This window comes from Alosa sapidissima, chromosome 3 (genome assembly GCF_018492685.1).
Source record: "Alosa sapidissima isolate fAloSap1 chromosome 3, fAloSap1.pri, whole genome shotgun sequence".
NCBI classification, from domain to species: domain Eukaryota; kingdom Metazoa; phylum Chordata; class Actinopteri; order Clupeiformes; family Clupeidae; genus Alosa; species Alosa sapidissima.
Genome location: NC_055959.1, coordinates 21761225 through 21783074, shown reverse-complemented (window position 1 = coordinate 21783074; position 21850 = coordinate 21761225). Strand labels below are relative to the sequence as shown.

General features: G+C 42.2%; 1 protein-coding gene across 2 annotated transcripts in view; it reads right to left on the bottom strand.

Moving 5' to 3' along the window:
* The window catches only part of LOC121704547 (RNA binding protein fox-1 homolog 3-like), a 414719-nt gene that overhangs the window by 306672 nt on the left and 86197 nt on the right, over window positions 1-21850 (bottom strand). For both annotated transcript variants that reach the window (XM_042084840.1, XM_042084841.1), the window contains exon 3: window positions 10612-10742. The gene's annotated coding sequence lies outside the window, so the exon portion shown is untranslated. The remainder of the gene's footprint in view (window positions 1-10611; window positions 10743-21850) is intronic.

Below are 21850 nucleotides of genomic sequence, written 5' to 3'. Positions count from 1 at the left end.
TTGTGCCCTTGAGCAAGGCACTTAACCCCAAGTTGCTCCGGGGACAATGTGATCCCTTGTAATATAGCTGACATACTGTATGTAAGTCACTTTGGTCAAGAAGTGTCTGCTAAATGTAATGTAATGTAATCTACATATATTTTGTATAACTCACTGAAGTAAAGATAATTAAATAGAACAAGGGATAAAGGCTTCACAAAATCACTCATGTGTGTCACAAAACACACATGAGCAAGAGACATGGCTCAAAGTTAACACAAGGCTGAACTGCTTGCACCTTCAACTGCCAGTTCATCAGAGCACAAACAAAGAATAGCATGGCACACAACAAAATTGCAATGCATATGGGTATTTCAACATAATATGCATTTACCCGTCCTACAACAGGTGGACAGTAGGCTTATAAGTCTGTCAAAACACATTATGTGAATGAAAAAAAAAGTGATTATCTGAAAGCTTTTTGTGTGTGCATTAAAAGTATGCACTGAAAACCCATTTTAGGAGAGCATGCATCCGTGAGTGAATGACTGAGTCATCGAAGAATTTAATGGCAGCTGGCAAAAATGCTTTAGCATAATGCTTACTGAAAACAACACAGCTGAATCAGCCTGTTCCTGGATTTTTAAAAAAAACTTTTTTCCATGTTTTTTTTTAAGGTGAGTTGCTAAGGTGAATGTGTGACTTGTGATGCTGTCTTAAAACTGTTTGTTAACACTGTCTCTTTCTACAATTTGTTTAAGAGTGCCCAGTCTGGCGTCCAGTACAAAGATCGACAAATTAGCATGGTGTGGCTTACCTGGTGATAGCCAATACAAGGTTTAAATACTGTACTTATGTTAATCTGTCATAGAAATCGAATAAGGATTCACAAAGATGTATTTTCTTAAAACAGTGCAACTGTGCACAATTTCTTTTAACTGCTGCCTAATGTATAACTGCAGCTCAAAAAAGATTTGGCTAAATTTGGTCATTGAGGACAAGGTCTAGCTTACATGTTCAATGAACAATGAATGTTCATTGAGAGTGCTTTAACTTTTTGCATCATATGCTGCTTTGTCAGCTCAATGAAGCACAAAAACACACTCTCAGGACAATAGCAATCACTGCCAGCAAACTATTAGGCATCAATCTGATCAGTTTAGAAGACCTCTACAGATCTAGACCTCTTAACAGAGCAGAGCACATTTTATTTGGCACAAGACATCCACTTTTTACTGCCTTTGAGTTGCTACCTTCAGGCAGCAGGTACTGTTACCCAGCCCTTTCAAGAAACAGGACAAAAAAAGTGATAAATAAACATCTGAGCGGTAACATTAGGCCTCGATTGTCTGTCTGTCTCTATCTGTAGCCCCCCCGCTGGACTGGACCCCCCGAAAGGAGGGTAGGGCAGACATAGTTTTCTGTGAATATCTCGAGAACCGTAGGGTTTAGGAGGACCATTTTTTTCCGTATGTTTGCCTCCAGGGGTCATGTTAACCCATTTCATGTGCACACATGTGCACAAACAGATACACACGCACACACATACATTCACAGTAATCATACGTATGACACATACTCACACAGTAGACATATGTACGCATGCATGCACAGGCACATACGCAGGCACACACACAAGCACGCACACACACACACACACACACACACACACACACACACACACACACACACACACACAAAATAATTTCTCAGAATTATGAACAGGCAAGATGGAGGTGGGGTTGGATAAAATTAATTTTACATGTGAAATCTATGAACTAATCATGTTTTGGTACTTGTTGTCTAGCAGATACCAGTGAGAATTGAGTGTGGATAATGCAATTTAGTGAGACAGTTAGAATCATATAGGCCTTTCAGCGTGATTTATTTTTGTGGAAAAAATGTCCTGGACTGGGCGGCGGTCATATTTGGTACCACTCTGCGGTACATCTAGTTACTAAGGTAATCAAGATGTATCCAAGTGCATTTCATGGTGTTTACCCACATTTTGTTACTTTCTGGTTATTGTTGTCGTATAATCTGATAAAAAGGTAAGTTCATAAGGCTGAGATCATACCGACGAGCTGCACATTTTCTATAGTTTGCTGTGGGGTGGCAGCTGAATGGTTTGCACCACCCGTGTTACGCTAGCAACATAGAAGCTGAGCGCTGAACTTCAGTGTTTCCCATACATTGACTTATTTGTGGCGGCCCACCACAATATCAACATTGACCACCACACAATGATTTTCCAGGTTGTACTAAATTGTGCTTAAATCTGGTTCATCATAACCACGCTACGCTAATTTGTTAAAAACTGTTGAAGTTAATTCTGCAAACCTACCCCCACAAATAGAACTTAGTTCTGTGGAAAACACTGAACTTAGTTCATCTTTCAGAGCATAACGTGAAGCTCATCAATGTCAGTTTGACGTATCCTAGGAACATTTCAAGCATTCTGACCAATCAAAGCAGTAGAATTCTTTATAAAGGCAAGATGTTTCTCTCTGCTGTACAGAAATGAGTTCTTAACATCACTTAGGAATGAAATAGACCTTTGTTTTAATTACTTTAATCATTATGGTCTGAGCATTGCATTACGCTTTGCTGCTGCCACTTTGTTATTTCCGGTGTGATCTCTACCTATAAGTCAGGTTATAATATATCTCCAAACTAAAAAGAGTATGATGGATTACATGCATTTTTCAAATATCCAAGTCTGATCCAAGTCCTCGATTTTACTATCAAACTAATAAAATGAGTGGCTTAAGGCAAGAAAGCATGTTTAAAATGATGGGTGCCTCTTCATTTAAAGCTAATTATATATGGGTTTTGTATATATGGGTTTTGATTATATGGAATTATTTGCTGTTTATGTCATTGTATGCATATATCACACATCTTAATCCTCAACTCACACATATTATTTCAATATACTGTATAACACCAATACCTTCTTGCTGTATTAATTCAAATCACCTCCACCTTGAACTGTAGGCAGTGCACCTGACTCACTACCATCTTAAGTGCAAGTCCAGCCATAATGATTCCCATACCGCAGTTTTTTATGACTGTAACACATCTACACAAAGAGCACACCTACACAATACAATATTTTCCATTTCTTCTATCTGTGAGTATTAGAATTATGCTTTGCCACCCTATATTGTAAGCAGTACACCTGACTCACAAGCTCTTTGACCAAGATTCTAACGATTCTAAGTACATGACCCAGTGGCATAACTATTTATATACTATTGTCTTTTATGGCTGTGAGAAATCAACAAAAAGAATGCACCCGCACATTCAGGTTTACTTGCATCTGCTTTGTCATGATGGTGCCCCTGTCAAGAAATGCCATTTGAGGGACCCGTCTTTTGGCCGAGCACAGTAACAACAAGGAGAGGCGCTGCCAAATTTAGTGAAAGTTAAATCTGTCTGGACAGCCTCTGCCACCAGCTCCCGAGAATGAACCCCACACTCACTGAGTGATTGGTGCTGGCAAGTCATTAACCGTCATAAAGATGTGGAAACCTCACTCGCCATTTCGCATATTGACAAAATGGTGAAATTCATACCTGTGTGTGTATGACTGTTTCCCTGGACATTTCTTTTTTATTTAAAAACAAAACATCTCATGAGGATGCTGAAATGTTTCGAACAAAAATCCAACTCACTTCTGAAATTGTTTTTGTCTATAGGTGTGTGTGTGAGAGAGAGAGAGAGAGAACGCGTGGAGTCACTCGTGAGTAGTTTAGCCACTACCTGCTGTCTGCAATTGAAGCTTTCACAACGTGTTTGCGGTGTGAGATGTACAATATTGACTGGTTTCAATTTCCTCCATTCTGACAGGCCATTTCAGGAGCTCTGGTGAGCAAAAGGGGCCATACTCTTGAGCGTCTGCTTACACATCACTTCTCAGATCAAATGGCTCTGCTCAAGTGGTGTCTGTAAGTGATGTGTGTGTGTGTGTGTGAGTGTGTAAGAGTTTTTGTGTTGTAAAACAAACAAACACAAATGATTAATCTTTTTTCTAGTCACAGAAAAAAATTATGGTTGAAATCATAGCCAAGTACTGCAGTTTAATGATGGTCATGCGCACGGTGAGGTGATGGCCAAATGGCATGAGTTCTGGTAAAAGTAAAAATGAATGAATTATTGAGCTAGCGAATGATCATTGAATTACATGTGGGCCTTGACAGTTCCATGTTGGAGGAAAAAATGAAAGTTAAATGAGATTTTGAAAAATGAATAACAGCATTGCTTTTTACAACACTGTCAATCTTGGCAACGACTTGAGCACAGCACTTGAAGCGCTGCAGGCACAGACCCATTTCTTTCGCTTCATTTTTGTCATATATGCTGTTAGAGGGATTGATGGAATTAGAAGCAAATAATGGGTGATTTTAACATTATTACATATTTCATCTCAGTCATCCACCCAGCTGCCTAACCTCTTACGGATGTGGAGGATGTGGAAGAGGAACATGCACTGTGGGAAGAGAAGCCCCAGGATGCAGCCTCCACAACTCGCTACCAGGCAACAGAAGACTCCCACCGAAATGTACTGGGGAAGAGGAAGCACTGGGGAAGGAAAGGTCAGAAATGCACTGACCCAATACTGACAATACAGGTCAGAACGCTGTGATGGAGCCTCACAAAGGATCTCTACAGACAAAGCGATCTATTCTTAAACACGCTCAGTGATCCCTGGGGCAGATGCGTGTTGCAAGGAACTGACATAAAGGAAAAAAATAATTGCCCCCTGAATAATATCACTCCAGCAATGAGCCTAATTACAAGGAAAGTGCAGCCATGGAATCATTACAACTGTCTGATGCTAAAAAGTATCTGGTAATTTGTTTGTTAGTTCACAAACAAGCAGAGAAAACTCTCAGCGAACTTTCTATTTTGACTGTTTTTCCTGTCTTTTCCATAATCATGTCCATTGAGGCTGATTTGCTAAAAACAACTGCGATCTAAGTGTTGAAAAAATGACACAAAAGGAAACACACACACACACACACACACACACACACACAAACATGTACACAAATATAGACACACAGCAGGAGGCCTGAGGCAATCACCGAGACCTCAAAGACTTGAAACAGTCTTCCAAGGCTTCCTCCATGGAGTGCGAGTCAGCATGTGGCCGGCACTGTGGACAGCGTGAATGACCCTTAACGTGATACAAAGAAAGCAAGGATTGGTTTCTCTCCCTCGGCCAGTGGCCTGATGGTATCGACTGAGATGGCAGGGGCGGAGTGGGGAAACCTCCAAGGAGCGGATTAAGGCTGCGGGAGATAAGACTATCCACTGTAATTAAGCTCTATCTCCACACTGCTCCGAAGAAAATAAATCATCCGTCAGTGCCGCGCAGCCACTGAAATATACGAACAATTACTCAATAATTAATTCTTACACATGCAAGCACCAAATACTAATAGGGCATATTCTTTAATGCTGGCGTTATGGCGTAATTCAATTAATTTAATACAAAATGCACTCAGCGATCACTCCAGTACATCACCTTTCCTAACCTCTTTTAATCACCTTAATGTAATGGTATTAGCACTGTTGTCAAGCCTTTTATGATGCGCCCTCAGTTAATTTCAAATTTCACCCATTTATAATTGAGAATGGAGATACATGGGCCTGTGGTGCTAAACACATTACCGGCCACATCAGCAAGGGGCCCCGTAGGGGAAAGCTGATGATACCCACTGCACTTTGTTCATAAAATGATGTTAATGCACAATGACAGGTCACCTTACACACACAGCTTCAGGAGCTTAACGCTGCCAAAGCGTCTGGCTTTTACTGCCTGCTTCCCTCTAAAACTCTCCACATGGGATGATGTGGTGCATCGAGGACTGATGACCAGTACTGCCATGCATGGCAATGACGGCTGCCTGGATTTCAAGGGTCCACATTTGCACATCTATACATTGATTCTTGTTGATAGAGCGTTGCAAACAAAGGAGAGATGATTTGTCAGAGGTAGTTATTGTCACATTAAAACAAGCTCACTAATGACAGACGAGATGACAGCCCTGTTTTTCTTGACAAGAGCAATGAAAGTGGACTTTTTAGAAAGGTTTATATGCTTCTCTTGTCAGTGTCTCATGAAAAGTTTGTTTTTAAACCAACTGGGCAGAAATAGATAGTTCAGATCATTCCCCTGGGCAACACTGATGGTATACACTGAGGCATTCATGTTACCTGTTCAGATACGGTGTTTTGCAGGCACTTCAATTTTCTAAGTTATAAAGCTCTGGGTGTTAGTGGACAAGGCATTAGCTGAGACAAGAGCCCATTAGAAGGAGCTGGGTGGCTCATCTCTGTTCAAGATTGTCCAGAACAAAATGAAAGCTGTATTGGAAATCATGACAATCAGAAGGCTTCAGGTACAATGCTTGTGCAATACGAAATAGCTATGAAATAGTCTGGTACAGCAAACAGTAACACGACAACTTTAACTATTGAATTCTAATGAACACAAATCAAATAGATACGACCATATTATCAATCTATGTCCAATTCCATATCCGCAGACTATATGTGATGTGTATTTTTGTGCATCTCATTTATCATGCACATCTGTCCTTGATTCCTCCATCCTCATTACATTCTTTCCTTGTTTCCTTAAAATGGAGGAGCTACTGTAGAACATACGCTTACAAAGGAGGAAGGAAGGAAAGAAAGAAAAAAGGAATGAATGGACTGGCAAAAAAAAGATATTCAACCCGTGTCATTGCTTCATCTAGAATTTGCAAAAATGTCAGAAATCCAATCATTCCAAGTGCCCACAACGTAGCCTAACTTTTATTAAGTAACATAATAATTGTTTTTTATGTATTAGTTGCTGTAGCCTATGTCATATAAGTATAAGTATATATACTTTTTTGATCCCGTGAGGGAAATTTGGTCTCTGCATTTAACCCAATCGGTGAATTAGTGAAACACAAACAGCACACAGTGTACACACAGTGAGGTGAAGCACACACTAATCCCGGCGCAGTGAGCTGCCTGCTACAACAGCGGCGCTTGGGGAGCAGTGAGGGGTTAGGTGCCTTGCTCAAGGTCACTTCAGCCGCTGCCCACTGGTCGGGGCTCGAACCGGCAACCCTCCGGTTACAAGTCCAGAGTGCTAACCAGTGGGCCACGGCTGCCCACAATATTACACAATATTATGCATATGTTATGAAATAAGCTTTGTCATGGCCATGTATGTACGTGGAAGCAAGTTTTTTTTTTTTACTGTATGTCCTACAGATGACACAGGACAGTACTTTTAAAATATTGCTCCACTTGCCTTTTTCTAATGCTGGTGTATGTTGTACCAGAGGTACAGTATGTCTTGATTGAGTCTATACTTGTATTCCAATGCTGTATTGTTAGTATGATACATCAATCACAATATAATGTTATACTGGACCCACTTCTGACATTTCAATTAGCTTTTCTCAGCAGAATACTTTTTGACAGCCCCAATTGCACAAGTTTAAAGTGTGTTCCTACTTTTATAATTCAAAAAAGAAACAACTTATTCTTATTACTAAGTCACACCTTAATTGTGTCTTAAGATTTGCTACTCAAAATTGTTTGTGTCAAAGATCCCTGCAACACTGCAATTAAAGTCATGTTTACATTTTGAAAATATTTCAGATGACTTATTTCTTAAAATTAGACATTTAAGTTGAATGTATGCTTCTGGCAATTGAGATTTTGATTAGCATTTCAAAAATCCCACTTCAATTTTCATAGGCATTCTAGGATATGTGGGCATTCAAAGCATTTTCTTTCCAAGTATCCAATTAATTCATAACCAAGGATATGAACAAAATATTCAAAGTAGAATGTACACACTATTCGTATCCAAAATCACAGTAATAAAAGGTGTATCAAAAGGTTGTCAAACACACATTTTCTCTCTCACTCCCTCAACCTTTCTCTACCATTGTCTCTCAAGGACAGCTTCAGACCAATCAGACTTCAATTCCTTTCTGCCTTTTTTGTCTCTCCACCCCAGAATCTAAGATGTCCTTCTGCAGGTGAAAGGCTCTTAACAACTTAATGTGTGTATGAGGGGTGGGGGAGAGTTATAAAATCTACACCACTATTACTCGTCCATTAACGAACTCCGCACCTCATTCAACTATCAATTAAGCTTTTTCCCCCTCTCACATCTACTTCATCCTGAGGCTACAGACTCTCAGCCAGAGAGATGAGTGGCTGATTGTGCCAACAGGACAATAACTGGCACTGAGAGTGTCCCCTTGGCTTTGTTTTACTCTTAAAGAAGTCTATCTAGGAAGGAGACAAAGGGAGGACAAACTGAAAAAAAGAAGAAAAGAAGAACAACCTGACACTACAAGAGCCGCAAGGGCAGCCGTGCCCTCCAGGAGTTGATTAGCCTTCTCCCAGTTTTTTTTCTTCTTTGAGAGTTTTGGAAGTACAGTAAGTGCGCAAAGATTCATTAAAAATAATCCTTGCTTGTGTCAGGGCCATTTCGGTAATTAACATTAATATGTAGTGGTGCAGGTGATTAGCGTAGCTGTGGTGTTTTTTAGAGGGATGTATGGGGGAGGGTTGTCCCACAAGGTGGTAAAAGGTAAAATGGTTGTCCCACAAAGCAATGCTGTGAGCCACAGGACCTCATTTTTTAATTGGTGTTTCAGGGATGGTTACTACTGTAGGTGGGTCGAATGCACACTAGGACTAATCCATTATTTTCATGAGTAGGGAAAAGGATGGGGAATTTTCATGCCATGGAGAAGGTGCTAAATGCCAGGAAGGCATGCAGTGTGTGGGAGTGTCAAAGCAAGAAAATGGGAGTTTGGTAAAAATGAGGTCAAGTAAGACATTTTTCACTTTCATGAAACCTCATTGAATCATTGAGTCATTGAGTCATTGCGTTTAATCGCTTCAACAACCAGGCTCCAGCTCAGCTATAACCCGACATCGATAATGTTCAACTTGATAATTCCACTCGTAGGTGACCACAAAGCATGTCCTGGAAATGTGTGTACATCGAGTAATGTTTACACATCCAGTAATGTCCCTGGTAATTAAAATTCAAAAATCAATAACCAATAATCATGGTGATTACTCACCTTGAATTGCTTAATTACTCACATCAATGGCATTGACATCCTTTCTACTTTCATTCATCAGAATATTATACTCTGCTGTTTGTAATTAGTGTTAACTAATATTTCATATTTCAAGTTTGTCTCTATGAAGGGGGTGAATGGGGTAAAGTGCATGGCAATACATCTTGAGTGCATTGAATACAGACCATTCAGTCGAACACTCTGGCCTTACAAAAAAATGGCATAATGCATGTTGTCGAACTCAAAATAGTGCAGGGACAGGATGCATGGCTGTCCACAAGACACCCACCATCCCCAGCACGTGGTGGCACACCTTTTTGTAAAGTGTTAGATCCTGGCCTCAACAAAGACACTGCTGTCCAAAATAGTTACCTCATCCCTTCACAACAAGTCTTTCCAATAACCCATTTCTTCTGTTGCTGGGATATTAACCTCTACATTAGTTCTTGCTTTCTTCAATAAGGACATCAGTTTATTACCGGTATTTTCCCATCACCTGAACCACAGCACAGAACTGTTTTTGGATCCTCTCAAGTCAGGTAATCTTAGGTAAAGTTAACAGAAAACAAACCTCCTATTAAGCACCCAGAATGGCATAGTTGACGAGGTACTGGTTGGTAAATATGTGATGTATTTCAGCGATACATGTAGCAACATCATGCAGTAAAAACTGTTATAATTATTCAGATTTTCATCCTGAAGCATAACACTACATTGTGAAGAGCCTGGGTTGTTCGGGGGATGACAAAGGAGTTCACACTTCATGTGATAATATACTGTCCATGGAAATGAATTTGAAGACAATCTAATAGCTTTATAACATGTATTGATGCAGACTGATGATTCAACACAGTTCAATCATGGCAAAAGCCAATGCAAATAACACTGGCTTACCCCCCAAACCTTCTCAAAACTGACAAGTACCACTCACCTTTGTTGTATAATGTTGAATATACAAAATTCTCAAACACACAAACATATATTCACATATATTTAGAACAAAACATCCCTGCTTTATCTCCAAAGATTGTAATATATTGTAATGTTGCATTATTCTGTGCACTGCAACATATTCAGTAGTGTATTTCAATGTGCAATGTGTATTGTGTAATGTGTGTCTGAAAAACAAAGCCCCACCATGCTATGCATGGGCATATTTCTACATTATCCTAGGGTAGACGTCCACTCCCTAAATGTATCATTTGTTTCCAATAAAATACAATAAGATGTCCATAATGCTGGAATTGCCCTTGTGTAGATCATTATTGCATTACCACAGAGCCGTCCTTGCTCTGTGAATTACTGAATTACTGAGCTCACAGCTTTTTTAGTCTCTGCAGCTCCAGACAGTTCCGATGGGTTCATTTAAATTGCACGCTGCCACGACCAAATTAACTGACTGATGACAAACGGCAGTTCACAAATCACCATTTCCTGAATATTGACCATCTTCTGCCCTTGTGTCAGATGGTTATTCTTAATACAGAAGGTAAAGAGGATAATGGTTTCATACCTGTCATTCACTTTGCTCCAGCGCTGTACACTGTTGAGGTAATTGTAGTCCTGTGGTCTTCACTCTGGCAGCTGCTGCTTGTTTCTTGGCTGACCTTCGCAGACTTTGCCTTTATGCAATTATCTGTGGGCCTTTCAGAGAATGACAGAGTGTAAATATTCTGAAGGGAATCCCATGCACCGCTGGTTGAGAGCCAACTTTTTTCCCCAACAGGAAAGCCATCATAAGCACATAGAGATATCTGACAGAAAAAAATAATCCTGCTCAGAAATAACAATGGCCACATTAATACGGTGTTTCATGACCTCAGATTAATGAAAAATAAGGGGATGTTTGTCAAAAACTAGCTGCTTAGTGTCTTGCATTTTAATTTGTACGAGGACCACAAAGACAAAGAGCTCTGATATGAAAAACAACAGTCCCTGAGACCCAGAGGCTAATCGAGCAGGTGCCTTCAAAGTGAGCCTCCGGAGCGCGGGAGTCAAACTGTGCGCTATCGAAGGCCAAGGGCACACGGGTTCTCATTTCTACCCGGCACCGCACCAGCTGATTTCACTAATTAGCGCTCCCTCCCCTTTAGAAAGGGTGCGATGCAGTAGAGTCAGCTGGTGTTGAAGCTCGGTTGAAATGAAAACCTGGAGGCTCAGGGACTCTTGATGGAGATGCCGCCTTAGGGGCAGGAAAGCCTGTCACAGGTGAAAACACATGGGGATGTATGCCCCTGGTCACCCCCTTCCATGTTAACATTTGGAGTATGGAGAGCAGCTTGATGGCTCAGCAGGAACTACTAAAGGCTGTACTTTATGGTACTGTTCAGTGAAAGGAAAAAGCATTTATTTTATGATTGCTTTATTTGGAATCCAACATCAAAGTCAGTATTCAAACACATTTTCACACACTTCCCACCTCGCATATTCAGCACAGCTAAGAGAGACCACGCTCACACAAAGAGCTGAAGTGATAGCAAGCAAGAGTGCAGGGTCATTTGGCACCAATGACGGATCAGGAAAAAGAGTTTCCATGGAGACTGATAGGTTCCACAACTGGGGCCCAGAGAGTGGCATTTTGGAATAAATGGAGTGAACTGCAGGGCACGAGATAACAGGCTTAGACAATGGGGTAGGCTAGTGGTGTCAACGCACCAGCGTTTAGAGAGACAGAGGCAGAACACAAAGAGACGACTTCACCTGGTCGTGTAAGACAAAGCGACACTCCCTGAACAGTGAGCCCCAAATGGGCCCATCAGACCTGATGGGTTTGCTTTTATTTGTGGTGTGGTGCACAGAGCCATGCGACACATCTTAGAGGTGCACAGCACCCCACTCAAACCCTCTCTTATCAAGCACAAGACTTCTTTTGAAAATGAAAATTGACATAACAACATTGACAAGTACACAGTAAAACCATGAGATGAATTTTCACAAAGTCAATATTAGTATGAATTGCTTTAGCTAGGTGTGACTACTTCCATCCATCTATCCATCAATCCAATGTCTCTCTTTCAGTATAAACATTTAAACACAAACACACAAACGTGCACCCACACATACACACACAATCAAACACACACACACACACACACACACACACACACACACACACACACACACACACACACACACACATATGTGAAGTGCATGGCTGCTATTGACACAGTCTAGGCAGAACTAAGCTACATCATATCCCAATCGATCATAGGTCCTCCACCACGTGCAACCTCCACCCGTTCCACCTGCCAGTCTCCTTAACCCCCCGCTGACGGCTCCTTCTCTCATGCCTCCCTCTGCCAACGCTGCGGACGGGACTCGCCCACCGCCACTGTATCTGTCTGACTAATCATGACATACAAGGTTAACTGCTGTATGTGGCGAGGAACAAATGGACAGGGTCAGAGGTGATGCAAATGGGATGGGGCCTACAAGAAGCTGATGTGACATGCTGGGCTGCCTTGATAATGTTAAGGACTCTGACATTGACCCGGGACAAAGATGAAAAGGGTATATTACTATAAAGCAGCCATCACCAAATGGCGGACCGCGGTCCGAGTCCGGACCGTGACGTCATCCTATCCGGACCCAGACCATAATAGCCTAATTTAGATTTTCACGTAAGATTTCAAAGCTGCGCTAAATGTTTCGTTGGTTAGGATAACAGCATTTACTTCAGGAGCTTCAGCACCATCATTTCGCTTGCTGCTACTCAGCCAGTGAAATCTGTGAATTCTGATAAAGTCGAGTCAGTGAGTAAAGTAGCCTACTATGGAGAAGAGACTGATAGCCTGAAACGAGCGAGGAGAGGAGACGGGACGAGAAACAATCAGATGGATATCTAAGTTAACGATAAGTAAGTTATTTTCAAATCATCGATTGCTCAAAGAAGAGAAAGCTAGACAGCGAGAACAGAGCTTTATATAACGATATGGGGGCAATACCACGCAAAACTGTCACGTCCGTAACGCCAACTAAATATGGATGTGACAGTTTTGCGCGGAATTGCCCTGGACCTCTGGGCCTTCTATATATTCTGAGACAGGCGATTTTAAGCGCCAATTTGAAGCACCTCTACTAGACAAAGCATATATTTTGAGCAAGCATAGGGTAGGCTAGGCCCATTCAACAGTGAACTGAGACCACAGAATATTTTACGATTTAAGAAGGCAATATGATTGATCCACCACAATCTAGTTAAGCCTACATGCATTCACTGCCCAACAACGTGATATTCCTGGGTTTCCAGGATTTCGGGTCAACATAAAAAAAAACTAAAACAACTAAATTAAACTTGCTGATTAATGGGTTCAAGGAACCAGCTGTGGAATATCCATCCTTGTCTCAGCTCAAATTTTATTTTAAGTTCACGTTAAGATCTTAAAAATAGCCAAGGCTAGGCCTACTCAGTTTTTCTCCCTAATTAGGCTACTCTTATCTTGCCTTATTTCTCCTCATTTCGAATGTTGCCTTTTAGGCTACTTATTTTATTTCACATTAAACATTAGGCCTAGGCCTACAATCTTCTATCTGTTGAATTTCCCCTTGGGGATCAATAAAGTATCTATCTATCTATCTATCTATCTATCTATCTATCTATCTATCTATCTATCTATCTATAGCTAGGCTCCATCCATCCATCCTAATATTATACATACACTGTACATACATATACATAGCCTAAACACGCACGTTAAACATTATGAGGCTCCGGACCTTTACTTGAGGAAATTTTCCGTAACTGGACCTCGCTGAAGATTAATTGAATACCCCTGCTATAAAGGGTATATTACTATACAGACATTGATCTGCATCATTTGACAGGATCTATACTCCTCTGGTATGTTTAATTAGAAAAGTAATTAATAGCTGTGTGCTGCCTTATCTGTAACAGTCTGGAGACACAATGCATAATAATCTAGTTGCCTAGAATGAAAACACAATGTCAATTCTAGTGACTATCTAAAATATTTGCACAGGAAATAACACTGGCATTGTTTTGTGAGAGCATATGAACATATTTTTAAAATGTGAATTCAATCTTTTTAATATTGCTTATGAAGATCATCTTAGATTGAGCCTATGAAAAGATAGGATTATGTTCTAAGATGGGAATCTGAAAAAATGACCTTTTCAACATGAATATTCAGTACACCTATATAACTGCACACATTAATGCCAAAATGTCGGGTTTGCAACTGGTTATATTTCTATATATTTCTATCCTGACAGCTTTAACAACTGTCTCTGCATATCACTGAATGTGTTTTCTAAGTTCAAAATGCATCACGTCACCATTCTCCTACCAGCCTAGCAACACAAAGTGCTTTGCAGAGCTGGGGGTCAAATAACATTCTGGAATGACTTAAGACCTTATTTTCCCGGTGTATGACAGCTCTCTTATCAACACCCTATGCCTTACACAGGCACCTCTAAAAACCTGTATCCATTTTGTTTTCAGTTTGCACACATGTTATCTTCCGATTGTTTTTTTCCCCCTCAGCTGGTGGGTGGAAAACAGAGCGCATGTTTCATCTGCTAGCCTTGGTGCTGGCACTGCTACCGGTGCTGCTTTTAAAGCCTGGTCCATGAGGTCCTCTCACGGTCAAGTTCAAGGGCGAAATAAATCAGCCCTGACACGTCACACTGTGGCAGCGGCGGCAGTAGCGGGCGGCTACAGTGGGGCTGCTGGGTCCCTGTCTACGGAGGGGGGCCTGCCGTTTAGAGACCCTCATTGTGTCTGCTAAGAGATCCCCGTTAGCGGCCCGCCTCATTATGTTAATAGCAGTGTTACGGAGCTACATGAGTAATGCCCACACCCTTACATCGAAGGGTTACACTGTGGTGGGAGAGAAAGGAGGAAGGAGAATGAGAAGGGATGAAAGGAGAGAGAAAACGAAAGAGAGCTAGAATAGAGAGGATGATTGGAATTTATACAACCATAAGTAAGAAAATGGTCTCTGGGAAATGGATATGGAGATTAAATTCCTTGACACACACACTGCCAAACCACTTTAATGGTTTCCATTCAAAGGGATACGGACATGCAGCCCAATGCACTTAGTGAAGGTTTCCCCCATATGTCTCTCTACATATAAAATCAGCACTACATATCACAATTGATTCGATATAATTACACTCTCTGATCCAGATCTGTCTGGATAGGGCCTTGGAAAGGTTTACTTTCCCAGATGGTTCAGTTCCTTCCCATGTCAAGCTCACATGCTGTGTCTGGAGTTTACCTCGGGTCAGCAGAGTTTCCTCCTTTCTCACATCCTCTACCTAAATTCACTCTCTCTCTCTCGCTTGCTCTCACACACACAGACATACACTTTCTCAATTTTTCTTTGACACTTGTGACACACGTGTGTTCAAACACACACACAAACAAAAACACACATACAATAAAATGTCTCTCAAGTTCACTCACTCACTCTCTCTCTCGCTCTCTCTCTCTCCCCCTCCCCCTCTCCCTCCCTCCCTCTCTTGTCTGTCTTTCCTCTAAGCCTCTCACACCCCCATCTCTTCCCAGCACCAGGGGATCTGTCACAAATCAAGGCTGGGGAGGTCAATAAAAGCAAGCCATGCCAGACGTGCTGACTGACACATCAAAAGTTCTCCTGGCTGTGCCCAGTGCTCTGTCTTCCTTCCCTTCCGACCAATTTAGCGCAGTCCGAGGGGAGCCCCCTAATCCATGCCTCTGCAAGTGTGCTTAATCAACCTCTGATTAACGGACAGCAGGGGGAGAGGTGTGGGGCTCTGTGTTTGCTCAAACACGTATCAACGACTACACACACACACTCACACACAAATACCTCAGATATACACAAAAGAGACACCTACACACACACACACACACACACACACACACACACACACACACACACACACACACACACACACACACACACACATTGCTGTCACCAAGACATGCATTAAATTTACAAACACAAGAACACAAACCACAAATCAAGAGTCAGACCCAAGTGCACCCATGAGGTAGTTGTGTTACCAAGTTTTCCTTGGTTTGCTTGTTTTCCCTCTTTGTCCATTGTCCCCTATTAAATGGAGTTATTCCCCCCTGCTTTCTCTTTGTTCCTTTCCTTGCACCCTCCATTCCTCCCACGTCAACAAACAGAAGGGCAGAAAAAAGGGAAAGGGGAAAGAAATGCAATGCTGACGTTTCGCTCTTTTTCTAATTTCGTTTCTTTTTTTCCATCCCTTTTTTCTTGTTGTTGCGAGTGTCCTCCGGGGTGCGGGGAATGAATTAAACATCAGGCTGTTGGGAGGGAAGGGCGAGGCGAGGCGAGGCGTGCGCTGAAAGGATTGAATGCAGAGAGTTGTTTCTCTGCACCGGAGGTGACAGCGAAAGGCTTCGCTGGGGGGGATCGCCGGGCGCGTGGGGTGCATTCGACCTCTACCATATGCCCTCTCTCTCTCTCTCTTTTTCCCTCTCTCTCTCTGTCTCTTTCTCTCTCTTCCTCTCTCTGCTCCGTCTTTCTGCCTTGTAACTCAACTCCATCTGGTACTTTGCCTCTTTTTTCGGTTTTTGTTTTGTTTTTTAAATTCCTCCCACTACTCTGCGGACAGCGCACTCTTGCCAAATGCATTTTTGCAGTGTTGAAAAACAAAGACAACCTCCACAGACTTCAGCCATGTGCTCTTGTTATGTATCAGTTGGGCCAATTTAACAGCCACTTTGGAATGGATATTTATTCATTGAGGCCCACAACGCACTCAAAATAAGATCTGCACCCGCGTGTTCACAAGATCAGCATGCTTCAGTACACTGAGAGGATCGAGAATAGGTTCTTTGAAGCTAACATCAAATCTTTATTTCTGCTCCTTTCTCTTTTTTTTGTTACATCATTCCGGAGGGTGAGTGTCAGTGACACTGCGCATTAACAGGAAGGAGATAATTTAAGAGCGTGAAATAAGTCAGGAATAAGAAGAGAGACAGGACAGAGGACAGGAGAGGAGGCAACAACAGAGAAAAAAGAAATAATAATGATGATGTGAGTGGTGTGGGTTGGAAAAGAGACAGCTCCTCTGCCATGTTTCAGAGCTGCAATGTGCATGTGTGTGTGTGTGTGCGCAAGAGAGAGAAAGCCGTGCAGCACATACTGCGCACAGCCAGAACTCACGCCCACGAGAAGCACACAGTCGAGGTTGCATAATCCCTTCACCCGCATCTTCAAGCAGATGCCACTTTTGCTTCTGCCTACAGCCAATGCAGGGGCCACTGAGGGCTGAGGAACAGGTTCTTTATTTAAGGGGGAGGTCACATAATGAAAAAGTCATAAATGTGTTGACCCCGAGAAGCAATCAGGCGTGTGAGATGGCGTAAGCCAGTGAGAGGTGTTAGTGGGCACAGTGCAGGTTTTGGCTGATTGTGTGGTCTGTGGGTGGGAAGGCTTGCCCACTGCTCACGGTAAATAGGACAGATTACAGGAGTGTTCTGGTGAAATCTGTGTGTGTGTGTGTGTGTGTGTGTGGTGTGTGTGTGTGTTCCCACTCTGAAACTTTTTACTTTTAGGTCCTATAATGAGTCAGAGGAAAGCCTCGCTTTAAGCCTCCCACAATAGTACTCCATCCGTCTCCTCTCTCTCTCTCTCTCTCTCTCTCTCTCTCTCTCTCTCTCTCTCTCTCTCTCTCTCTCTCTCTCTCTCTCTCTCTTCTCCCCCCTCCATCTCATCGTTTTTCTGTAGCCCATTTTAGGATCTGTTTGTATTTCACATGTCAGAAATGGGCTGTCAGAGGAGATCTCCAGCCATGTTAAAGCAGTCTGACTTGATGTGACAATGTCTCACTCATCATAGCCCATTGCCCACTGTCCTTTTCAGTGCTACTGTGAGCACCAAGGTCGTGCTAGGTCACGCTGTCAATTAGAGATGGGCACAATCAATCCTTTGTCCGATCCTTTTCTCTTGTCTGTTGCTGTGTTATTGGTTTGTTTTGGCATTGTAACACATATCATCTTCATGCTGTGTAAAGTGCTCTCATGAGCTACTTTCACACCACTGTCGCCAGCATTAGGCATTCAGTGTGGCTGTCTGTCTTCCACTCCTCACACTAAAACCTATTATTTGTGGTATTCATCCATTAAAGAAAAACTCTTAATGCACGACTATGGCAGAGGGGTGTTTCCCCACTACTTAGCTGGCAATCCAGTGTTCTGCGTTGAGTAAATAGGGATCATCATCCTGTGCTGTCAGCTCAATGACTGAATATGTTTTTAATTTTGAAGAGCAGCGCTGAAGGTTTCGTTAAATTGCTATTCTTCTCTATCTCTCTCAGTGCGAGTGTTTGCTGTTGGGGGTAACTGGAGAATTGTGGGGCCTCTGCCACGGGGCTTCTGTCTGGCTGACACAGCTCCACCTTGGAGAGGCACAATATTTCATAAACCAGAGTGCAATCATATGATTTATCACTTTTGCTTATTACCGGAGACACTTGGAATGATCTATTGGTTTATTCTCTGTGTTTAAGTTATATGCTCTCTCTCTCTCTCTCTCTCTCTCGCTCTCTCTCTGTGCGCTTTAAAGAAGAAGAGGGGGGGGGGGGGTGAATTACCTTACTAGGTCCTATGGAGTGGGTGGGCTGAGAAGGGGTTGGGGTATTTTCTTTAATGAGCAAGTCAACCTTCATATGACAATCCTATGCCCTCTGCGTCTCCATTACCATGGGCTCTGATTTCCCCTATGATAATCACATACTGTAGGCCAGCACTCAGTCAAACCAAATATCATACTGACAGTTAGTTATTAATGTTGAAGTGAATATGAGTTAGGTGACTGTCAGGTGAGTGGAATTTAAAGCACAGGTTAACACTTGTGATTGCCAGTGCTGAAATCAAGTTTAAATTAAATCTTCTCCAGGAAAATACCAGGAAATTTTATTTGAACAGGTGTTACAGGTGTAAAAATATTTAAAAATGCCAACTTAAGCTAGGAACAATAACATATCCATAGAATGCTGAGGAGTATAGGGGACAGCATTTAGAGATTATAACATATCGATAGAATGCTAAGGAGTAATAGTGGACAGCATTTAAAGATAGAATGCTGATAGTAGACAGAATTTAGAGATTTTACAAGACATCTCATCCATCCATTGGTAGTGTGGTGAACTAAAATGGCAGACAACTTCCCATAGATGTATACGCCATATACAATTTAAGTATTTCAAAGCAAATAAACAACAAATTACACTGTTTAGAAAATAATTTGATGAAAAACTTATGGTTTCATTTTACCAGCATCTCCTACAATGACTGCTGCCATTTTGATTGATTTTGCTTTTTAAAAAGTTATGAAAAAAGTGTACTTTTACTAATAATCAACTGTAAAGCAAAGTACAATACTTCGCTAGTTACGTACAACTAGATTTGTATATTTGGGCAAAAGTATGGGGTTATGTACTGTAAATACTGTGACATACTGAATGGTAATGCACTACTGTGCATTGAGCTTCCTGGTATTTTTACAGTACAACAATAGCTAAGCCATAATCAGACATTTTTAAAACAAATCACAGGGTGCACATCCAATGCTCCACACCCATCCAGCCAAAACCTGGTCCTTGTGAACTGTCCCTAGGCTTGGCCCAATAATCTGTCACCCTGGTCTCAGTGTCTGCAATCTCAGGCCCATTTCCCTTTACTATGCCCTCCCACTCTACTCATCAGCTCATCATTACGCTGCAAGCTGTCAAATTAAAACTTTTTAAATTGTGTGAACGCCTCCGACGGAACTTTTCCCGCTCTCTCCTGGCAACATATTGCGGAGATAATTGAGGATATTAGCAGGCAGCCTGTTGCAGGGAGATGAAAGGCAAGGAGGGAGCGGCTGACAGCTTCCCCTCTACCGGCGCCGGTAACGAGGGACTGTCAAAAGTCTCTCCGTGTTTATCTGGGATCATCTAGGGGGGATTTAAAACCCTTACCTTCACAATTCCATTCTTTACGGCACGTCCTTTATCCTCCATGATTTAGAGTGGGGGTCTCAGGGCCCGGTGCAGTGGCACCGCGTGATGAATGAACGCCTGGTGAGAGGTGTCAGGGCCGGCCAACCCTGGGCAGCGGAGGCTTCGCACTGCCCTCCACCACCTCCACCACACACACACACACACGTCTCCACTGCCCTCCTCTACCTACAATTTCTCTCCTTTTCTCTCTCTCTCTCCCTCTCTCTGACTCCCCTGCCAGATTGAGGACTGATTACCCAAAGATGGGGGTTTTATATTGCTATTAGTTCTTTCTTGACAGTTTGAACTTGAGCAGCACTTACTCTACTGAATTGTTAATAATCTCTCTTCGTAGGAGTATACTGGAGAGACAAATTAGGCAGGCCAGATATAAAAAAAAGACAGGGATAATGTATTGTTTTGAATAGCAATTTCAATCCCTAAATTTCAGTGTTTCACCATCAATTAATATTCCTTAATACAAGAGCTTACTAAAATGATTTCCTCTCTGTGCAGTGAACATGCTACAATATATATAATACAATATAATACAACCAAGCATAGACAACATTAAACCAACAGCAATTGATGTCCTCATGCTGGACCGGAATAATCACTGCCCGTATGTCTGCCTGTCTGTTTGTGTATGAGTTTTTTTTCTCTCTTTCTTCATAGAATAGGGTGTCACTTATGATCCATCTTACCCCTTGGCGCATTGTCTTGTTGAGTGTCACTGTCACACGTCCGTGCATTAGTGATGCAGGCAACAGCGGATGAGGTCAACATTGACACTGTGCCACCATTAAATCAATGGCCCCCAGGGCGCCAGGGTTGGGGAGAATGAGCATACCTCAGCCGTGCCTCCAGCCCGGGCTAAAGGGGCTGTCTCCCAGTAAAGCACCATTTACCAAGGGGTTTCGAGGAGATGAGAGGATCGGGGATGTTGACTTGAGCTGATATATACCTGAACGTAAAGGCTATAAAACCAGATCATGATGACAGGTAAAAGTGATGTAAGATTGTGTCAACAAATCGGTTCTGTGAATGACTGGTAAGCATGTGGTGGTGAAGTATGAAGTAACAGAACACCAGTGCCGTCCCTGTCATTCGTCAGTCTTTTGTCGAAAAAAATAAGACAAGGCGCTTTTTTCCTGTCATGTTGGAGCCTATTGTAAATATATTTAGCCAGAGATTTGGATTCTGACAAAAGAGAGAAGCTCTTCTGGAGGAGGAACTGGGCAGCACACAGCATCACAATTAGACTCTCAAGTGCATTTATAAACCCGCTCCATGACGGGCAACCCAAGGGAGGAGGGGAGCAAACAAAACTCGGATGCCCGCGGAAGTGTGAGGAGTAGAACGCCAAAATGTCACAAGGCTGGCTCGGATATCCCACTTTCCCAAGACACACACACACACACACACACACACACACACATTCTCTCTGTCTCTGTCACTCACTCTCTCTCTCTCTCTCTCTCTCTCTCTCTCTCTCTCTCTCTCTCTCTCTCACACACACACACACACACGCCTATCATTTCAGTAAGACCTCCACTCATGTTCATGACATTCCTTTCAGTTTGAAACAATTCTGTCATTCCTCGCTGCAGGGGACTGTGCTGTGCATTAAGATAAAAGTGCTAAAACTGCATCTGTTCAGCAGTGCCAAACGGAGGTGCTAAGTGAAGTGATGAGGCAACATGTTTTGGAGTGGGAAGGGGAATGTGGGGTGGGAGTATTGAAGTGACTTTTCTGTGAGGAGGATGTGTATATGTGACATAAGGGTG